This window comes from Typopeltis vanoorti, chromosome 7 (genome assembly GCF_054136105.1).
Source record: "Typopeltis vanoorti isolate ZY-2024b chromosome 7, IOZ_Tvanoo_1.0, whole genome shotgun sequence".
Taxonomy (NCBI): Eukaryota; Metazoa; Arthropoda; class Arachnida; order Uropygi; family Thelyphonidae; genus Typopeltis; species Typopeltis vanoorti.
Genome location: NC_143555.1, coordinates 7,167,501 through 7,186,164, shown reverse-complemented (window position 1 = coordinate 7,186,164; position 18,664 = coordinate 7,167,501). Strand labels below are relative to the sequence as shown.

The window sequence follows — 18,664 nt, the reverse complement described above, 5'->3', positions numbered from 1 at the left end:
ATAAATTTTTTAATAATTTTTATAAGTGGAACTATCTTTTAGGAAAATAAAAGAAACTCAAGATAGATGAGAAAATAAGAAAAGAATTCAGAAATAATTAGAACATTTAATATAAGTATTCAAAAAATAACATCTTTACAGGATAACAGAAAATAAAATTAAATAAAATAAATATACTTGAAATTTTTTGATTTAAATTTTAGGGATTTTGATTTCATATTTACAAAATTAGAAATAATGGTCTTAACGTCTAATTCCACACATATATCATTTTCAATACAAACTAACAAGCTTTTTTTTGGCATACTTGTTCTTAAGTAGGTTTTAATCAATTTCAACTTGGAAAAGGAACGTTCACCGCTCGCTACAATAACAGGTAAGGTTAATGGTATTCTTAAAGCAATTGAAAAGTTACAGAAAGATAAATTATTGGAGACAATAAAATTAAGAATATCGAAAGGGTTTTGAATATTTAAATCATCCTTCCGAAAAATATCCCGGAAAACACATAACTCGTCATATAGTTCTATTGCATTTATGTTTTTATTGTCACCACCCTTCAAGAGAATCTTTAAATCGTCACAATTTTTTCGTAAATCTTTGTTATTAATTTGTAGTAATATATACAAGAAATTGAAATTATCATAATGTTTTTAGTTGTTCAAAATGTTCTATTAACGAACACATTGCAACGTCTAGAAGTGTATAAAACACATTCACTCTAAATTTATCTTCTTGCGATTGTGGCGTTTCGTCATGACACTCTTAGTCAAATTGTTGCGTCTTCTTTCACCGTCGAACTTCCGTACCAGTTTTAAATTCTTGTTCTCCATCCACCTCTTCACTCAGTTCTTTTGTCGTTTTTAGAACTTCTTTAAAATTTGTATCTGATCGATACTCTTGTAAGAATATTTTTAAGTTTTCGATAGATTCTAAAGCAAGTGTAAAGTTCATATTTTTGTCTTGAAACATTTTACTCACAGGGTTTATTCTGTTAAGTAAATCATGCCAAGTTATAAAAGAGCAAATAAATGTGTAGTCCTTTATTTTAGCACATAATGTTTGTGCTTCATGCTGAGTTTCTTTATTAAAATTTTCATTGTTTAAAATTTTAAAAAGTGCATCATAAATTTCTCCTAATTGATATCATAGAGGGCGGATTGCATTAATTTTACTTTCCCCATCGTGTTTCTGATGGCTGTTTCAATCTTAATTTTTTTACGAACTTTAAAAGGATTGCCCAACATTTGTAAGAGAATGAAAAGAAATTGTATATTTCTTGAATAATTGCAAAGAAACTAATTGTATCTGAATTCACTTTGGCTGCATCATTAATGATTAAATTTAGAGTATGAGCAGCAAACAGCATGTAAAAAGCTCTAGGATTTTTGTTCAAAAGCAAATTTTGGAGCCCATAATTTTTCCCTTTCATATTTGCCCCATTATCATACCCTTGACCTCGCATGTCTTCAATGGGAATGTTCCATTTTTCCAGTTGTTTCATTATTGTTGCACATAAACCACGTCCTGTGGAAATCTGATATATCTGCAAAACCTAAAAAGTTTTCCCTGATCTTGACAATTTCATTGTCATAAGAAACAAAATGAATAATAATGGTCATTTGTTCTGTTTTACTTGCATACGGTGTGCAGTCTAAAATTATGGAATAATATTTAGATTTTCGAATTGATAATAAAATTGTATCCCTGATTGCGTTACTTAAAGTTTCCAATATTTCATTTTGACTGTCTTTACTCAAATAGTGTACTCTATTGTTTTTGTAGGGCTCTTTCAACATGATTTTCCATAACGGGATCAAACTTCGACTAATTTTAAAAAATTGCCGTTATTCCTTTCATATAATTTATCAGATAATTCGCAAAAATCTAAATTTTGGCTACCAAGGAATTTTATAATTTCAATACAGCATTCTAAAACACTCGTCCAATGTTTCTTTTCCATTTCATACATGCTTTGACTCTGGCAATCAATAGTAGTTTTGTTTTTTAAATTTTTATCAAGTTCCTTCCATTTTAAGAAATTTTTCATGAGAGTTAAACTAGTCTCATGTCTATGCAAAGTTGTATTTACATTTCTCCAATCATTATAACCTTCTACAAGATTACTTGATTCAGTAGTTGCAAAACGTTTGCAACAAAAGCAAAAAACAGTAAAAGGGATATATTATATTTTTCTTTTCAACAGGCCCCATTTCAATTAAAACAACTCTTAATTTTTCATCAATATTTCCCCATTCACCTGGATCTTCTAAATTTACAGAGACTAACAATGTGTTAGTTTCGTGGTCAACTACAACTAAATCTTCTCCTAACTGTTTTTCACTTAAATCATGCGCCTTGTTATCTTGTTCAATAGTTGCAATAGTAGTTTCATGCAAACTGGATGATGTGCATGGTTCTTCAACTCTGATTTCTGATGTATCAAGTTGGTTACAATCTGCATCAGAATATTTTAATATTTTAACAAATTTATTAAGAGCCCCAGTTTGTTGTTTAATAGCTGCTTCTTTCGCAGCATGACGCTTATGATTTTGTGCACCGCATAACTTTTTTTTTAAATTTTTGATTCCATTTCTATTTTATATCCACAAGAAATTATTACACAACATGACACAGAGACGAAATAATAGTCCGCACTGCGCTACTGTCAGTAGCATACTGAGATGAGTACTATATTACACAACACGACAAAGAGACGAAATAATGGTCCGCAATGCGCTATAGTCAGTAGCCTACTGAGATGTGTACCCTATGACTGGTTAACTAGCAACAAATGTTTTGTACAAAAATTCGTTTCTGCGCATAAAAACTGTTCACCGTTGCACTTTAGATAGACTGCAGTAGACACAACATTCTGCAAGCAAGCATTCAGCCTGCTCTCGCTGCAAAATTATAAACAGCCGGCTGATCAAAGAGGTGGCAATATACAATTTTTTTTATTATTCGGTGTATCTGGCCTTATTTATTTTGATATTGATCATTCTAAAAATTTTTTGTTTTTATGATAAAAATTTTGTTTCTTAAAAATGAACTTACAAACCATGTCCCGGTGGCAGCGCCCCTTCATAGCGGCGCCCGCATGCTCTGCATGCCTGCTTACGCTGGCCCTGATTTGGAGAGTGGTGAATGAATGGAATGGGTTGCCAGGGCCATTTAGAGTGCTTTGTCTGTTAATGGTTACAAGGAGAGGTACGATGTTGTGTGGATAGTTTGGGTCCCCAACAATGAGTTTTAGGTGCCCATTCAATGACAATAATCTACTGTTTATTCAACTCTCAAAATTACAACCCTTCAATTAACTGACCCTTGGATGTCAAGTGACTTCTAGTACGGCAACATGTAAATGTACTTCAATTATCAGAATGGCAAACTGCCTTCTAGATGTGGTTGGATAAATGCCAGATTACTGTAATTAACTGTATATTCTTTCTCTTATCAGTTTGCATACTACTGTAATATAAGCTCAATCCATTTCAATAAACTTGTCTGTCATAACTTCCAATATTAAAAAAAAAAAAAAATGTATTTTGAAAATCTAATAACTAAAGTACCAGATTTCATAACTCAAGCACCTAGCCTGAGCTTCTTGGAAAAATGGTCAGTTAAGTCAATATAATAGCATGTTTAATCTTCTAATGATGACAACAAAATGGTCATCAAAAATATTGATTAAAGTTAATTAAAAGTTAACTCTTAATCAAAGATAACAATTACCATTTTTATTATTTACCAATTATTATCATTTATTTATATTATACTTGCCAAGAAATGTTCTTGGTTTCATCCTTATTTCATCTATGCAAACAAAAGTTTAAGTAAATCAGCTTAAAGACTTGATTGCTCATAATGTACACAGAGCAGATGACTTCATATCAAGTTACTTTGTATTCCATAATGCACAATAAATTCCCTCTTCAGACATGTATACTGCCATTCTTTATGGTGAGAGTGCTACCTTGCTCTAGCTTAGAAGATATTTCACATGCAAATTTTGTTTGCTTATAGTTAGATAAAAAAGGAATAAAAACATGAATAGAATTTCATATATGTTCACATATGTATGGAAAGAGGGGGAAATAGTTCCACTGTATAAAGGAGGATCCAAGACTACGATTGCAAATTACCGACCAATCGGCATATCAGGAGTCGTCGTCAAGGTCTTAGAGAAAGTAGTCAAGGGAAAAATACAAGAATAAATTGATGAAAATGAGATACTGTACGGGGGAACAGCATGGCTTTGTGAAGGGTAGATCATGCCTCAGTAACTGGCTCACGTTTTATAACACGGTGACGGCTGAACTGGATAAGGGTAACGGATTTACAGTGATACTGCTGGACCTGGCTAAGGCATTTGACAGGATACCACATGGAATTCTAATCCATAAACTACAACATATGGGAATGGATATAGGGTTGGTGAGATGGATAGCTGGGTGGTTGATGGAGAGATATCAAAGAGTAGTTTATTCAGGAGTAGAGTCCAAAAGATGGCCTGTGACTAGTGGTGTGCCACAGGGTTCTGTTCTTGGACCACTGCTGTTTAATTTGTTCATTAATGATATAGGGAAGGATCTAAGAGGAACAGTTCATTTGTTCACTGATGATGCAAAGTTGGGTAGGGCAATAGTGAATGCAGAAGATGTCAAAATCTTGCAGGATGACTTGGATAGATTGGAGTTCTGGGCTAAGGAGAATGGATGTCAATTTAATGTGACAAAATGTAAGGTTATGCATTTTGGGGTGAAAAGATTAGCAGCAGTATACCACATTGGTGGAACTGTACTCCAAGAGATTGATGAGGCCAGGGACTTGGGAGTGTTGGTGGATAGGGAGATGAAGTTTAGGGGGACACATTGCAAAAGTAGCTAAATCAGCTCATCAACTCACTTGGTTGTTGAAAAATACCTTGACGAGCAGAGACAAGCAAGTTATTGTACCTCTGTACCGAGCCTTGATAAGATCTCATCTTGACTATTGTGCCCAGATTTGGTCACCTAGGTTCCTTCTTGATGGGGAGGAGGTGGAGAGGATCCAGAGGCGAGTGACTAAAATGATAGCAGGTCTAAGTCATATTAGAACAGGTTGAAGATTTGTGGGTTGCAGAAATTAGTTGATAGGCAGAAAAGGGGAGATATGATTGAGACATTCAAATTGCTAAAGGGTTTCTATAGGATTAATTCAGAGGATATTTTTGAGATCAGGACTTGGGGTGGGAGAACTAGGGGATACCTATGGAAGCTGGGCAAGAGTGTGGTTAGCAGGGGTGTTAGAGCCGAGTTCTTTACTTTTAGAGTGGTAAATGAGTGGAATAAGCTGCCAGAGTCTGTTGTGGGTGCTATGACAGTAAATGAGTTCAAGGCAAAGTATGATAGATACTGTGAGAATGTCGTATAGTTGTGTGGACATGATGTTTAGGGCCTCCCTCGATGAGTCTAAGGACTCCCTGGAGTCGCCCATAATAATAGTAATATATTTTCCAACCAAGCAAAAATAAAAAATAAATAAATAAAAAATATTATTACTAATAGTAGCGCTGTCTTACAATTTTCAAATCAGTGTAATGGTTAAATGCACATTCAGGCAACATACTAGAAGATGAATGGAATTATGGTTGCAGCAAATAAGACTACAATGTCAATATATTGCTAACCATGTATAAATAATTTTCCCCAATGAATGGAAAAGATACTTTGTGGGGAAGGGAGGGGGGAATTATGATTCCTTGGTGAAGTAGATGTTAAGAGCAATTCATAGTATAAGCAACAGCTTTCAATATAAAAAGCACTGTCATGGATATAACTACATGCCCAAACTATTTGCTTTAACTTGAATATAACATGGAAACTTAGATAGGTTTAAAGATGCCTTTCATTGCCTGGTATTAGATAACCCTGCTTATTGGAGGCTTGAAAAAATATTCATGTTTAGTATCTTAGATTAGCTGATCCTTAGCTAATCAATCTGTAGTACATTAATACCATAGGTATTAATGTACTATTGATACTATAGATTCCCAACTATACATAGCAGGAATATCATTTCTTTTTTTTCCTCGTAAGTTATAATACATTATCTAAACAGAAATATTACTTAACCATTACCTAAACTTCCTTAGTTTGTGTTATCTTAAGGTCTTTGGCTGCTTACTAATTAGATGTCAGTTACAGAAGGCAACAGTTATCCAAGCCAGAATGCAGGATGTGGCTTGGCAGTCGTGGGTAGCTATTTTCTTCAAGCTAAGTCAGAGAAAGAGAGAAAAAAATTAATAAGCATATCCAGATGAATAAGAACATGAATATTACATATGCACAAACTCGCTAACTGGGATCCAAATTTCCAGCCCATCCTCATTCATTCAGCACCAGATAAACATCTATTAACAGAACACCTACCAAAAAAAAAAAAAGGCTGTAAAAGATTGTACTATGTATATTAAGTTGTAAATCCCAGTGGTTGCTATTCATTCTCTAATGGCTATGTGAAGGTGGGCTCCTAGTTATCTAGCACTGACCTAAGCAACCTCACACGTGAAATGGAGAATCAAATATATTACTAAGGAGAAATTTAATAAATAAGCTTAGGTGTTGACGGTTATTCATTGCAACACCAAATGAACTATTTTATAAACTACTAAGGAAAAAGTGAAAGAATTTGAAAACAAAACCCAAACTTTTGATATTAGTGACGAAAAATTATTATTATGTGACACCTCCAGGGAGTCCAAAGTCTCATCGAGGGAGGGCACCTACTCTAATGAAATAAAAGTACCGATATATCATACTGAAATTAACAGAACATCATCAGTGTAGACAACAAGCAATTCAAAGGAATGGAATACAAAGTACATAACAGTCGGTGGATTACCAATTCAAAACTGTTGCGGCATGCTAGAAATTAATATTAATAAAGAATATTATTAAAATTATTCTTAAAAACTTTTTTTTCTCCATGGTTACATAAGATAAGACTCTCCCAAACTTTTGAGAGAGAGAGAATCGTGTCGATTCAGATTTGGCTGATGTAAAAGGGCTTTGCAACTTTCATTGAAAAGGCATTCATATTTAAATTTATATTATGGAGGAGACAAGCTTTATCCCACTGGATATCATGTTTAGTGTCAATACTATGTTGTGCCAGACCAGACTTTTGAGGTTTCATGTATACAATATAATACTGATGTTCATTAATTCTTTTTTCTACAGAACGGCTTTGTCCAAAGTATGATAGATTACATTCACACAGTATCTGGTAAATGCCAGCTAATGATAGAGGTGCCAATTTGTCTTTTGTAGATGGCAACAAGTGAGAAATTTTGTTGATCGAAAACTATGTGGGAATGAGATGATACTTCTTCAAAATTCTGCCAATCAGTTCCGAGAAACCAGAAATATAAGGGATTGGAACCCTGCAGGTCTGTTGCAGAATCCTGAGGTGTTGGAACATACGAGTTGATTATCTGCTGGATTTGATTAGGGTTGTAACCATTAAATTCCATTAACGTTTTGATGGTGAAAAGTTCTTGTTGTAAGCTTGAGGGAGAGGAGCACACTTTATGTACTCTATTAATTAAAGACTTGATAACACCAATTTTTTTAGAGGTGTGATGAGCAGACTTTTGATGAATGTAAAGGTAGGTTTTCGATAAACACTGGCTGATAGATTACCAGAGGCTGTGCGTGTAGGAAGGATGTCCAAGAATGGTAAACTACCAGCCTTTTCTTTTTCCATGGTGAACTGAATGCATTGGTGAAGGCTATTGATCTGTTGTAAGAAAAAAAAGATTAAAAAAAAAAAAAAAAAAAATCAAAATAGTTTTTAAGAATAATTTTAATAATATTCTTTATTAATATTAATTTCTAGCACACAGCAACAGTTTTTAATTGGTAATCCACCAACTGTTATGTACTTTGTATTCCATTCCTTTGAATTGCCTATTGTCTACACCAGTGCTTCCCAAACTTATGGATGACAAGGCCCCCTTTGGAAAAATTAAAATATTTCACAGACCCCATCGAAAAAAAATCGTAATACAGACATATACTATTATAATATTTATTCTATTTATATTCAATACAATTTATATTCAAGATTTTGCATTTTTAATCTTTTTTTTTTTGTGCTTCTTATCAATATCTTTGAAATGAAACTTATATGAATAAGCATAGATTAACTAATATTCATTAAGCGCCAAAATACCCAGGAAGCAAAATTTGTGAACCAACACCAATGTGCGATTTTTTCCATTAAAATATAAAAAAGAACAAAATAGAAATAAAAATTAAATTCTTTCGCTATGCCTTATCCCGTGTTAAACAGGGTCGGTGTTCACATCTTTAATCTTCTTCCGGATTCTCCGGTCCAGGGCATCCTTCGGACTCCATCCTTTCTCCCTAAGATCCTCTGTCATCTTATCCTTCCACCTGAGCTTGGGCATGCCTCTTTTCCTCCTTCCCTCCAACTCCATATACTCCACTCGTTTACCAACATACTCCTCACCCTTCCTCTCAACATGCCCAAACCACCTCAGCCTACTTTCTTGTATCTTCTTGCCAATTGGTCCCACTTTAACCATCCCTCTGATGTAGTCATTCCTTATCCTGTCCTCCTTTATCACACCACTCATCCATCTCAACATCCACATCTCAGCTACCTCCATCTTCCTCTCCTGTGCTTTTGTTATAGGCAACGTCTCCACGCCATGGAGCATCGCCAGCCTCACCACCATCTTATACAGCTTTCCTTTCATCTTAAAACTTGCTCTCTTTTCGCATAGGACCCCACTCATCTTCCTCCAGCCGCATGTTATTCGGTGCTGTATTTCCTCATCCAGATCACCATTCCTCTCGACGACTGACCCAAGGTACTTGAATTTCTTCCCTGAAGTTAACCTTTTACCCTGGAGTCATATGATCATATCCTCATCGCTCCCTGTTGACATATATTCGGTGTTTACCCGGTTAATTTTCATGCCTCTCTCCTCCAATACCTTTCTTCACTCTTCCAGGGTCTTTTCAAGCTTCTCTCGTGATGATTCGCAGAGAACAATATCATCGGTAAACATCATGCTCCCTGGTGCCTCCTTCTTGATGTCCTCCACTAGTACATCCATGACCACATCAAAGATGTTGGGGCTCAGAGTAGGACTCCCTGATGGAGTCCTACGACAATGGGAACTCCTCTGTCATGCCGACACTAGATCTGACCTGAGTTTTCGCTCACTCATACATCTCCTTCACCAACCTCACGTACTTCTCCGACACCCCCTTCTTCCTCATACACCTCCTTACCTCCTGTCTGGCCACTCTGTTGTACGCCTTTTCCAGGTCTATAAACACCATATGTAGCTCCACCTGCATCTCCCTATATTTCTCCATCAATCGCCTTAGCGCAAATATTGCATCCGTTGTCCCTCTTCCTGGCATAAATCCAAATTGCTCCTCACCAATTTTTGTTTCCCGCCATATCCTTCCTTCAATTACTCTTTCCCATATCTTCAACATGTGTGACATCAGCTTGATCCGTCTATAGTTGCCACAATCTTGAACATCTCCTTTTCCCTTGTAGATTGGGATGAGAATGCTTTTCCTCCATTCCTCTGGTATCTTTTCCTGTTGGGCTATTTTCCTCATCAGATTCCATAACATGTCTATGCCCTCACTGCCCAAGCTTCTCCAGGTATCTGGTCTGCCCCCCCCCAGCCTTTCCATTCTTTGTTTTTCTCAGTGCCCAATACACTTCCTCTCTGCTTATGTCCTGCAACGATCCTTCATTTGCCTCTCCATACTCACACTTCTCTTTTTGATTCTCCTCATTTAGTGGATTACGAAAATATTCTTCCCATCTTCCTCTGACTTTGTCCTCCTCTTGTAGTACTACTCCTGTGGCATCCTTTATCTGCTTAACTGATGTTATGTCTTTCGAGGCCTTATGTCTAGCTTTTGCTATTCTCAACAACTTAGCTTCACCACTGTTTCTCTCCAGTACTTCATAAACCTCTTCAACTGCCCTCACCTTTGCCCTTGCCACAGCTCTCTTTGCTAATCTATATGCCTCCTTGTCAGCTCTGGTTCCAGTCATGTCACATTTTTTCTTTGCCTCTTTCTTTTCCCTGATCTCCAACTGTACCTCCTCATTTCACCACCATGCCTCCTTATCCTCAGGTGGCCCCTTTCCTGATGTTACACCGAGCACGTCTTCTCCAATTTTTTTTAATATTCTGACCATTTACGTCCCACCATTCTTCCACATCCTCTGGTAACTTCACTCCTTCCAATACCTTTTCTTTAAACTCATTCCTTGGACCTTCCTCTACTTAGTATTAAAACTTTTTAAATTTGTTTTCATTATTTCATGGCCCCCCCTCAACAAAACTTACAGCCACCAAGGGGGACGCAGCCCACAGTTTGGGAAGCTCTGGTTTACACTGATGATGTACTGTTCATTTCAGCATGAAATATCTGTACTTTTATTTCATTAAAGTTAATTACTGTGGTTATAGTATAATTTATTATTTATAGTTATGCCACAGGTACATTTAAAGATTAGGGCACCTACTCTACAACTCTCTGCCCCCACCACTTAATCCACCAACTACAACGAAATGCAACCATCATCATCATCATCTACCCCAACACAATCTACTACCCACTATCACCACTAGTATTTTCACAGACAATCACAAATATCCATGTCCACAGCAGGATTCGAACCCACAGTCTTTTGGCTGGAGAGCGGATACGATAACCACTCGGCCAACGAGGCTGGCATTTTACATGAGCCTAATCAGTCTACTAGACTGAATATTTTGTTTTCCACAATGAATTCCTGCAAACAATTAATGTTCATTAGTCAGTTATTATTCAAACAAGCCTTTTCTCAAAATGGGACTATGCAGTCTTTCTTTATTTAGCATATATATATATATATATATATGCTAAATAAAGCATAAATAAATGCCTGAGGTCAGAATATATAAATATTCTGACCTCAGGCAATTTTATTACAAGAAGCATAAATCGTTAATTCTTTACACAGAATCTGAATATTGAAACAGAACACCTATTTAATATTTCCTTTTATTTACTATTCACTTGTTGGCAGTCTCACTATTCCAGTTCAAGGATTCATCTTGCTAAGATTGATTAATCATTCCCACCAACTTGTTTTTGCTCAGCAGTGAATAAATTTTTTTCAGTTCAATAACATTCAATAAGTGAATGGGAGGTACCTTTGTATCTATCAAGATACTATGAACTTTGTTCCAAAAAGAGCTGCCTGGGTTACCAGACTCGGGACAGAGCTTACTGTTACCGAGTGCATCCACAGGTGGCGGATGGTGGAATGTCCTCCAGATATGTAGGTTAGATGCAATATAAGCAGAGGCAACTCTGATGAGTAAGCAGTTATGGACCAACAGTGATAGTTGCTACCAGAGTGTGGGGGGAGAAGGTGGAGCAGAGAAGGCAACTTTGTCTCACTCAAAACTTCACAAAAACTCTATAACAGAACTATGTCAGGTGAGCCAGTGCTGCCATAAAAGCACTTGCCGTGGCAGTGAACAACAGCACTACCAGTACTGACCTGAGGCTAACGACAAGTAATATCAGCAAGGCTCAGAATCAGACAACTGCAGGCATGGACGGAGAGTCTTCAATGGTTGCACTACCATAAGGCACCAACCCATCTGGCCAGCATTGTGCTATAAAGCCAACCCCCCCCCCCATGATGATAATAATGAATCAAATAGGAAGCTTACATACTGGCTCGTCCATTGCCCAGCATTAAAATGGACATATTCTGGACTTAGGCAGAGGGGTCTAGGTCAAAAAATGTGCTACAGTCTCCACTATCTTTACTCACTTCAAGACCATTTACAATGACAGAATGATATCAATAGGAACATGTAACTGCAGATCTCTCCGGGATGATGATAGATTAGAATAACTAATGAAGGAATTGGACCATATAAAATGGGATGTTGTGGGCCTATCGAAGATAAGAAGAAAACTTCATGCAATTAAAAGGACATCTATTTTGCCACTGTGAATGTGAAAGAAACTCAACTGATGGTGTAGAATTTCTAATAAATAAATAAAACATTCAAGGACAATGTCCTATTTGTTAATAAAATAACATCAAGAATAAATTAATAATAGAACACGTATAGACCACAGTAATAACTTTAATTAAATAAAGGTACAAATATTTCGTACTGAAAATAATAGTATATCCTCAGTGTAGAACAAACAGTTAAAAGGAATAGAATACAAAGTAAAGAACAGTAGGTGGATCACCAAATAAATTGTTGCTGCATGCCAAAAGATTAATCGCTAAATTAAATTATTCTTTAAAGATAATAAATTCATTGATGGTTACATAAAATAAGAGTCTCCCAAACTTTTGGGGGAGAGAGAGAGAGACAGTCATTTCGACAAGTTTTCCTATCAACAAGAAATCACTTGTTGCCATCTACAAAAGACAAATTGTCATCTCTATCATTAGCTGGTGTTTACCAGATACCATGTGAATGCAATGTATCTTATTTTGGACAAACAAACCATTCTGTGGAAAAAAGAATGAAGGGACATCAATATTATATCGAATACATGAAACCTCATAAGTCTGGGCTAGCACAACATAGCATTGATACTAATCATAATATTCAGTGGGATTAAGCTTGTCTTCTCCACAGATGTAGGTATAAATATGAACACCTTTTTAAAGAAAGTTGCGAAGCCCTCTTACATCGGCCGAATTTAAATCGAAATGACTGTCTCTCTCTCTCTCTCTCCCAAAAGTTTGGGAGACTCTTATTTTATGTAACCATCAATGAATTTATTCTCTTTAAAGAATTATTTAATAATAATTTGGTAATTAATCTTCTGGCACACAGCAACAATTTATTTGGTGATCCACCGACTGTTCTTTACTTTGTGTCCCATTCCTTTTAACTGTTTGTTCTACACTGAGGATGTACTGTTATTTTCAGTACAAAATATTTGTACCTTTATTTAATTAAAGTTATTACTGTGATTTATACGTGTTCTATTATTAATTTACTATGCCACAGGTACCTCTTAAGATAAAACATCAAGAATAGCTGAACTAAGTCTCTTCATAAATAAAAGATACCAAATGAAAATTACACAAATATATGCCACATCCAGATAAAGAGGTAGAAGATTTATATGAAACATTAGAATCCACATTAAATAATTCTAAAGAATTTTACATAATTATAATGGGCGATTTTAATACCAAGAAATTGGAGATGACCATCTTCATATATCAATATATTCAAATTATTCAATAATTTAATACTTTTTTGAAAGTAAAAACTAAAGTAACAACCAAACTTTCCAGAAGGGGAAATTTACATATATTCGTAGATGATACGAATTCGAGTCCAGTTCTTTCGGACAAAAATGTATTTCTTGCGAATCAAGCTGTATTCTTTTTTCTCTAGAATTATCAGATCAGAAAACAAATGCTACCTAATAGTGAGTTATTAACTTTGCGTGCATTAAATCGGAAGCCACTTTTAACTGAATGCGAAATTTTTATTAAGTAGTGATATCCCATTTGACAAGAACAATTTTGGACTCCACGCGATTGTGTGTATATATAGATAGATAGACACACATAGATGACATGTATATATCCACCCACATATGACAGAATCTCACATGAAATTACCTCAAAATAAAGTAATGAAAACAAAAATTATAATTCCACGTCTAGACATATCATCAGCATTTAACCAGAACCACACGACCTAGCAAGCATAACTTCCAAATTTGAAGTAGCATACCATTACTGCCACCTGCAATTTTTTTACGGTACTAGATGTACTCTGGCAAAAAACCACGATGTCATACATAGAAAACAACAGTTATATAAGAAAATTTAAAGAAGCTGCTAATATGCTAAAAAACCCCAACCCAATGCAATAAAAATCAAAGTTTAATTCTCCATCAAGTGTGGTCAGCTCTAATAAAAAATCTACCTCAATCTGAGCTCGGACTGTATGAACGAAAACAAGAACACGTGACATCGTCCAGTATTGTTCAACGTCAATAACGTTATATATCTGCATTCTGTTATTTGAGTTTTATGAATAGCCAGACGGTTATGATTTGTATTTATTAATTCTCTTGTTTAAACTTTAAGTTATACTATTTACCCCCTGAAGATGTAAATCCTACGATTTACGAAACTTTTCGGGAACTATTATTTCAGTGTTTTATATAACTGACTGAATAAAAAATGTGGTGTAATCGCCGAAATATATCAGAAAAAAAAAATCAGCTAACGCCTTTTTATTCCCGTATATACGGGAGTAGGCGAGGCCATTTAGCCCTATCTAACTTTTTGGAGACTGAGTGGGCAGTTCAATCTCCACTGGTACCCAATCAGAGACAGCTGGACCAAGGCTATCACTAATTAAGCGGTACGCAGTGAAGAGAGACGGCTCAAATGTGCCGCCATCTCGTGGTCTCTAACCCTAACACAATATATTTTTAAATGTCTGAAATAATGTGGGTTCTACGGTCGATTTTCTTGAGTTTACAGGACGAAAAATCCGAGTTTCCGGGAGGAAAAACCTGCTTGCCCGTGCCAGAGATCGACTAACTCGGGAACCGGTCGAAAAAAGGCTTAGAATGGCAGTAATGTGCATTTTACAATATGCTAGTCATTTTAAAATACACTGGTGTTCAAAAGCTAAGGAAGAACTACATTTTTATCTGAACATGAAGACACTTTCATGACTACAACAAAACATGGATATAAATTTCTTCACAGCATATAATATATTAATTACACAAAAATATGTTATAATTTTACAAATTAAATTGCAATACGTTTTTGGCAAAAGTTACAAACTCCCTAAAGGCGTAGTTAATTATTTAAAGTACAATGATTACAGAAAACTATGCGGAGAGACATTTCAATATGGAATATGTCCACACCAAATGGCGATGCAGCTCTCACAACGTCGTACCATGCTTGGCATATGATTCTGGAGTTCTTGAGGAAAACTGGCCAACTCCTCCTTCAGAGCAAGGATAAGGTCTTGTTTGTTTTCTGGAAAGGAATTTCGAAATGCAATACGTCTTCCTATTGCGTCCCAAACGTGTTCTATATAGGGATCTGAGATCGGAAGCGTGCTGGCCATTAAATTCGATTAATATCTTCGGTTTCCAGAAGCGACTAGACTGCTCCTGTACAACGAGATAGGGCACTGTCCTCCACAAAAATGAATGCTTCGCCTACAGCACCACGGAACAATATAACATGACATTAAAGAACTTTACTGCAATATCCTTCACCAGTCCTGGTCCCTTATTCCAGAACTTGTAGATCGGTGCATATCTTTCAATAACATCCTTGAGATGGTAAGCAGCAGGACCGGCCTTCTCTACAAAGGGGGGCAGGGTGCAAGAAACCTTTTGGGGCCCTAAAATATTTTTCAAAGGTAAAAATTAAAGGATTCGAAATAAACGTATTGTGAAACCTCTTACCTGCAAATGATTTTGGTACAGGAATACAAAAAAAAAAACATTCGAAATATAATACGTTTCCGCAAATGTCTATCGACTGTGCCCACTCGATCGTGGGGCCCGGGTACATTGCACCAACTGCACGCCCCCCCCGAGATGGCCGGCCCTGGTAAGCAGTACCACTTTAAAGGAGGAAAGGCTAAAACGATTCTCATCTGCAAAGAATATATTAGCCCACTGATGTCTTGTCCATTTTTTATGGGTACAACACCATTGAAAAAGTGCTCTGCGATAAGCTGTCGATAAAGCAATGCACACTGCAGGACGTCAGGAGTATAGGCCTACTTCTTGCAGACGTCTTACCAAAGTTTGTCGAGATATCAGAATATCTGTGCTTGAATGGAGCCTACTTAAAAGCAAACCTGCTGTTGTGAGTCAATTAATTTTTGCCGTTATCAGGGGGGTACTTACACTTTTCCCGAGGCGGCGGGGCCAGAGGTGCGGGGTGGGCAGCTGGAGCCTACTGAGACTGCACATAACGAAGGCCCTGGCTGTTATAACCAAACACCTGTCTTCATAGTGGAGCAAGGGTGACCTATTAGCACACGTCTATAATGCATCCCATTGGTCGGAAAACCTGCCAATCGCCTGGATACAACGATATGTGAGAGTCCAAACTCTCTGGCAATATCAGTATTTTTACAGCCTTCTTCAAGCCTTCCAATAACTCTTCTCCGTGTTAAATCATCTATATGATGTCGTTGAGACATTACAAGACATCCGTATTTGAAACATTATTCCTTTACGAAAAGAACGACCTTCAAACACAGTTCGCTTAGAGTAGCCTTTTAACTTTTATCCTTCTGAGTGCTACCACATATTCCACTTGCGCACGATTCGAAAAACCCACTCTCTACACGAAATCATGAGTTATGCAAATTTCCACAAGCCGATTCGTCTGAATATGTAGTTGTAATAATCAGAAAGAGTGGTTGTCCTTAGGTTTTGGACAACAAGGTACACATTGAATAAACTATCATCTATCGATTTCAAACAAAACATTCGACACAAGAGAGCATAATGCCTTTTCCAGATACTAAAAACCAAGGCTTTCAGAAACCATATAGCTCAGCACATATGGCTGAGTAAATTTAATATCTCTCAGCCTCTTTCCCAATAAAATGTTCCATCCGGCAAGGAGACCCACTATCCATGGCTCTATTTGTTCTAGCCCTAGAACCACTCATTATAGCCATTAACACAAACAACAATATCAAAGGAACACATATACACGGAGAAAGTGACGCCAAAATTTTGGCATATGCTGATGACGTCACTTTAACACTAGGAACACAAAAATCCTTGGACACAACACTCAAAATAATAAAGGACTTCAGCAAAGCCTCAGCACCGAATGTGAATCTGGAAAAATCCCACTGCAAAATAATTGGCAAGTGGGAAAACCAACCAAGGTTTCCTTCAGGAATACAGGTGAATAATTACATACCAGTTCTGGGCATCAACATCGGAAGCTCAGAATCACACGAAGAACAGTGGAAAGAACTCCATGACGGCATAAAGAAGAAAATTAATGCAATGCGCCCTAGACAGCTGTCCGTCAGAGGAAGGGCCCGGGTTTGCAACATCTACCTAACATTTCGCCTGTGGTACAAGATACACAACACTCCGTATCACGGAAGGTGGGCCGAAAAAATACACAGGCTATGCGCTACATACATCTGGGGCTCTCGGTATGAACCCATGCGCAGATCAACACTCTTCCATGAAGTTGAAGCTGGAGGTTTAGCATTGCTAAACATCCATCTGAAAACTCTCATCGGCAGGGCAATAACAGCAGCCCGAGCACACACAAAAACCTATCATGCCTATGCGGCAACATTCTTACAAAAGTGTTTGCCGCATAGGTTTATAAGCTCACTTCCAGATATAAAAAAACCAAGCCCGAGAATGTTCAACGAAATAGCCGAAGGGTACACATATAAAATGAAACATTCAGATACCGAAACCTTACTCACAAACCAAGAAAACTATATAAAACATTAAGTCAAGTGACATTCCTACCTCCCCAACACAGGGAAATAAGAAAAGGAAAAATTAGGCTAAGTCCAGTGCTTAGCAAAGTTTTCCTACTTCCAATATCACCAAAATACAAAACATTCTTCTATAAAGTACACCATGCCTGTCTCCCCACAAAAATGTGGTGTGTAGCAAAAAAAATCCCACTACAAGGCCCAGCAAAGTGTCATTTCTGTCCCGACCCAGAAACAATATATCATATTATGATGTTCTGTAGAAAAACGTCCACAGTATGGAACCCCATACAGAAATTCCTACATAAGACACAACCATTCTCTGAAAACACATTATTTTGGTTGGAAGACCAAAAAATGAAAAAAAACAGAACTAATAATCATAATAATAACAATGTATGCAATATGGTCCCACAGATGTGACAAAATACACGGAAGAAGAGACACCAGACCAGACATACTAGCAAAAATTAACAATTATTTAAAGGAAATCATAAACACTACACAAACCAAAAGCATAACAACACAGCAATGGAGGAAACTCGGCCTAATTGAAGAAGGAGAAGAAGAAGGAAAAATAAAACTTATACCGATAATGGAACCCCCGTAGTTAGTGGTAGATAATATTGATAACCCACTATCTGAACAAAAAGCATAATCCCAGACAAAGGTGCTGTTAACGTAGGCTCATTCGCCACAACGAGAGGAATAATGACAAGATATCAAAAAAAAAAAAAAAAATCAGCTAACGCCTTTTTATTCCCGTATACGGGGAGTAGGCGAGGCCATTTAGCCCTATCTAACTTTTGGAGACTGAGTGGGCAGTTTAATCTCCACTGGTACCAATCAGAGATAGATGGCCCAAGGCTATCACTAATTAAGCGGTACTGAGTGAAGAGAGACGGCTCAAATGTGCCGCCATCTCGTGATCCCTAACCCTAACACAATATATTTAATGTCTGAAATAATGTGGGTTCTACGGTCGATTTTCTTGAGTTTACAGGACGAAAAACCCGAGTTTCCGGGAGGAAAAACCCGCTTGCCCGTGCCAGAGATCGACTAACTCGGGAACCGGTCGAAAAAAGGCTTAGA

At 36.8% G+C, this 18,664-nt stretch overlaps 1 protein-coding gene across 4 annotated transcripts in view; it reads right to left on the bottom strand.

Annotated features, from left to right (window-relative positions):
- Positions 1–13,833, bottom strand: part of LOC150104472 (uncharacterized) — a 209,024-nt gene extending 195,191 nt beyond the window's left edge. For 3 of the 4 annotated variants that reach the window (XM_090395653.1, XM_090395655.1, XM_090395656.1), the window contains exons 1-2: positions 13,717–13,833; positions 6,123–6,257 (exon numbers count right to left, since the gene is read on the bottom strand). The gene's annotated coding sequence lies outside the window, so the exon portion shown is untranslated. The remainder of the gene's footprint in view (positions 1–6,122; positions 6,258–13,716) is intronic. The other variant, XM_090395654.1, reaches the window with a different exon arrangement.
- Between the last annotated feature and the right edge of the window lie 4,831 nt (positions 13,834–18,664).